The sequence below is a fragment of the Culex pipiens genome, chromosome 3, assembly GCF_016801865.2.
Source record: "Culex pipiens pallens isolate TS chromosome 3, TS_CPP_V2, whole genome shotgun sequence".
NCBI classification, from domain to species: Eukaryota; Metazoa; Arthropoda; class Insecta; order Diptera; family Culicidae; genus Culex; species Culex pipiens.
In genome coordinates this window covers 91,929,964-91,935,138 of record NC_068939.1, presented here as the reverse complement: position 1 = coordinate 91,935,138, position 5,175 = coordinate 91,929,964, and positions in this window count along the sequence as shown.

The window sequence follows — 5,175 nt, the reverse complement described above, 5'->3', positions numbered from 1 at the left end:
TTCGGGGGCGACGGTCTGCACAGCTTTCTGAGGCTGCTCTCGCCCCCAACTCCTAAAAACCCGGGCCGAAGGCCCTGGAATACTGCGTCATCCGTCAAACGCTTATATCTTCCTTCCCTCTAATTGAATTGACACGATTTACTTCTGGGGTGACGGATTGCACAGCTTTCTGAGGCTGCCCTCCCCCTCATTCTGCTACCAAACATTTACTCGGTTCGCGAAAAAATCGTTTTTCGTTCTTCTCTTTCCTTCCTCCATTCGATGTTGTCTAGTCAAAGATTTATCAACACATTAAAAGTATGTTTACATGGTAGCTGCGGTTTTGTTCGCATTAGATTTGCCATCTCTTTCTAGTAAAAGTCAATTCGAATCGTATATAAATTCTGTTTCAACAACCGGTACGTACATGGTCCGACTGAATTTACCGATCGCATTCACGATCTTATTCCGTTAATGTATTTCAAGTGTCTAGCTAATTCATCAAAATTAAGAAATGGTTCACATATCAAAACTTTACGTAGTCTACGCCATTCCGGTTATGTCTGTGACATAACTACTTTGACTTTTTCTAGTATTTTTCCGAATATCAGTGTTAAAATCGCCAATAAAAAATGAATTTTCATATTTTAAACAAAATTGTTCAATGTGGGTGCGAAGTAGGTAAGAACAATCACTTTGTGGCGGGTTGTAGTACACAGCTAAAACAAAACGATTTCCATTAAATTGCATTTCAAGTAACAGAAAATCAGTTTCATAACGACCATTGGTAGAAATTGCACCAAGAGATTTCTTAAGAATTTTACAGCTAATATTTTGCTTAAAGTATACACATACACCCCCACCGTGCCGATTACGGTTTTGTCTAACTAAGTTGTAACCTTGTATTTCAATAGTTGCATCAGTTATGGAATCATCCAACCAGGTTTCTGTTAAACAGATAATATCCACTTTGCTTGTAATAAAGTTTAGTTTGAGTTCTTCAAATTTGGAAAAACGGCGAGCACAGAGGCTCTGAACGTTGATATGGCATATATTCAGCTTGTCATTCACCAAACAAGCATTCATTACAGCTCTTGGAATCAAGTAATTTGCAGAGGCGTCGTCATTAGAAGAATCAAACATTATTAGTGGGGAACGCGCTAAATTTCAAACAAAAGCCGCCCACCAAACCTACACCAATTGAACCATAGCTTAATAAAGAGAACCATAACTTAAAACTAACTAAATAGGTTTTAGAAAACTTTTTTGTACGAGCCATAATATAGGAAAAAAAGGTGCAGGTGGTTATGTTACACATGACCAGTATGACAAAGAACTTTGCAAGATGGTTGTTGAAATTTTCGATTACATTGTCTAGTCCAAATTTCCCAAGATTTACTAGATTCATAATTACCATAAAGTTTGATACCCATATTGCCCCTACTCTTATGGTTCGGCAAATGTCCCCCCATCGGAACATCCCCGGGGCCTCCGGCCACTTCGGATTGTGGCCACTGCTGCTGAAATGTCAAATTTCATATCCAGTATCAAAAATCATAAAGTTTGGTACCCATATTGCCCCTACTCTTACTGGCGAAATGTCAAATTTCATATTCAGTATCAAAAACCATAAAGTTTAGACCTTGATGTTCTCTATCCTATCTATCAGTTCCTCTCAGATTCCAAAATATCTATTTAGTTTTCTTCCAGTTAGTTTTCCTTCAGTTAGTTTTCCTCCAGTTAGTATAACTCGCCTTCACACAAAGCCGTCGTTTCTGGTTGCACCGGAAGCAAAGCAAGATCGCCCCAGCAGCTGGACACCGAGTTGCGGCTGAGGACAAAACGCAAAGGCCAGCAGAGCCAACCAAGACCCCTACACAATCCCCCTTCCCACCCCATGCCTTGTCTTTAACATAAATCCCTTCCCTACTAACCCCGAGTAGGCCGCGGGTAATCGGCTCCCCTCCCACTAACATTTACACACAAGATCCTCTGTAATTATTAAGTTTTTTGTAATTACAAAAGCCGACTCGGTCCTAACCAGGTCCCAGTACCGAAAAGGACCTAATAAAAATAATTTTATGAAAAAAAAAAAAAAAAAAAAACATAAAGTTTGATACCCATATTGCCCCTACTCTTATGGTTCGGCAAATGTCCCCCCATCGGAACATCCCCGGGTCCTCCGGCCACTCCGGATTGTGGCCACTACTGCCGAAATGTCAAATTTCATATCCAGTATCAAAAACCATAAAGTTTAATACCCTTATTGCCCCAACTCTTACGGTCCGGCTAATGTCCCCCCATCGGAACATCCCCGGGGCCTCCGGCCACTCCGGTTTGTGGCCACTACTGCCGAAATGTCAAATTTCATATCCAGTATCAAAAACCATAAAGTTTGATACCCATATTGCCCCTACTCTTACGGTCCGACAAATGTCCCCCCATCGGAACATCCGTGGGGCCTCCGGCCGCTCCAGATTGTGGCCACTACTGCCGAAATGTCAAATTTCATATCCAGTATCAAAAACCATAAAGTTTGATACCCATATTGCCCCAACTCTGATGGTTCGGCATATATCCCCCCATCGGAACATCCCCGGGGCCTCCGGATTGTGGCCACTACTGCCGAAATGTCAAATTTCATATTCAGTATCAAAAACCATAAAGTTTGATACCCATATTGCCCCTACTCTTATGGTTCGGCAAATGTCCCCCCATCGGAACATCCCCGGGTCCTCCGGCCACTCCGGATTGTGGACAATACTGCCGAAATGTCAAATTTCATATCCAGTATCAAAAACCATAAAGTTTGATACCCATATTGCCCCAACTCTGATGGTTCGGCAAATGTCCCCCCATCGGAACATCCGCGGGGCCTCCGGCCACTCCGGATTGTGGCCACTACTGCCGAAATGTCAAATTTCATATCCAGTATCAAAAACCCTAAAGTTTGATACCCATATTGCCCCTACTCTTATGGTTCGGCAAATGTCCCCCCATCGGAACATCCCCGGGGCCTCCGGCCACTCCGGATTGTGGCCACTACTGCCGAAATGTCAAATTTCATATCCAGTATCAAAAACCATAAAGTTTGATACCCATATTGCCCCAACTCTTACGGTCCAGCAAATGTCCCCCCATCGGAACATCCGCGGGGCCTCCGGCCACTCCGGATTGTGGCCACTACTGCCGAAATGTCAAATTTCATATCCAATATCAAAAACCATAAAGTTTGATACCCATATTGCCCCAACTCTTACGGTCCAGCAAATGTCCCCCCATCGGAACATCCGCGGGGCCTCCGGCCACTCCGGATTGTGGCCACTACTGCCAAAATGTCAAATTTCATGTCCAGTATCAAAAACCATAAAGTTTGATACCCATATTGCCCCAACTCTTACGGTCCAGCAAATGTCCCCCCATCGGAACATCCGCGGGGCCTCCGGCCACTCCGGATTGTGGCCACTACTGCCGAAATGTCAAATTTCATATCCAATATCAAAAACCATAAAGTTTGATACCCATATTGCCCCAACTCTTACGGTCCAGCAAATGTCCCCCCATCGGAACATCCGCGGGGCCTCCGGCCACTCCGGATTGTGGCCACTACTGCCGAAATGTCAAATTTCATATCCAATATCAAAAACCATAAAGTTTGATACCCATATTGCCCCAACTCTTACGGTCCGGCAAATGTCCCCCCATCGGAACATCTCTGGGGCCTCCGGCCACTCCAGTCCAGGTGGTGGCCAGTTCCAATGATCGACTCCCGCGACTGCCATGTCTTAGCTGGTCCTTGCCTCCAAGCCATCTGCTCCCAGACCTCCAGGCCGTCTGCTACCGGGCCAACAGGCCATCAGCTTCTGATGTGTTCTCGTCGACGTCCAGCAATAGAATGAATTTTCGGGACCGACCGAGCCGAGTTTTGTTGGCTCGTCGACGATCCGAAAATTATGAGGTGGAGTGGGGGTGCTTTTAGATACATCAATCTCACGTCTCTCGATTGACTGATTGAGAAATGTTCGTTCATCCAACCATGCACCAAAAAGAGGGGAAATTTGCCGAGAGGGGAATTCGTCACGTAACGTTTTCGCTTCGCGAAAATTTTGGATTGACACCACGTATAGAAACCTTAGGACAAAGTTCTTTGTCAAAAAAAAAAATCATAATTTGATCAAAACAAATATCGGCAGCAGTAAAGTTAGCAAGCACACACGTTTCTATTTGTACCATGTTCCAGTCTCGACCTGACCACTGCCATCCCATGGCACGAACAGCACCAACAGCATTTCCATAACAGCAACTTCAGCAACCAAATCAGCATCGACAGCGTTACAGTCCAGCAGAAGGCATCATCGACACGAACCAGCATGACTTTCAGGACGGATGGAGGAGACACAGGATCGAAAGGGATCGGAATCAAAGGATGATCGTGGAGGGATAAAGAATAACTTTTTGGAAAGGGTTTATCTTTGATGTTGTTGACTTTCAGGAGGGGAAGGAATCAAAGGAGAAAAGGAATGGAATCAAAGGATAAGCTTGGGAAGGAGATGAAGAACTTTGAGGAAAGGGTTTACTTTTGCAGCGACAATTGTTGAACACACTGCACCAGCTCCGATGTTGGTTGACCCTGGCGTTTCACGTACACAGCACCATTCCTTGTGAACACTTGAGCAAAGATTCCAGCTTTTTTCATCCTCAGAGCTTGACTGTGTAACCGATGGCAGTTCCTTACCCGATCGTTACTGTGACTCTGTTTGTATCGCGTTAAATAGCATGCAGGAAAATACTTGAGTTATTGGGCAGAGCTTCACTACTCCCACTGGCTAGGGCAAACAAAAGCCAAGACACCCTAGCAGTACGCAGCCAGTTCCATACCCACACGATTGCTACCCACAAGAAGGAGTCTTCAAAGGAAACCGACGTTGGTAACTGGATGGTAGCCGATTGGTAGCAAGGATTGACAGAAGTCTGGTTGGCGGCAATACCGTAGATGACTTGCGAAGTCAAGAACCGGGAATCGGTCTATTTGCCCGAAGGACCCGTAACCAGACAGACCGGCCTAGAAGTCTGTCGGACAGCAGGTAATTGCCGCCGTAAAACAAAGTGTGACCCAGTACTAATGTGTCCTGTGAAAAGGACCCCTCAATGTTTGACCCTTAGTGTCATCCTTGGCCGACGGAGTGCCGTCGGAGC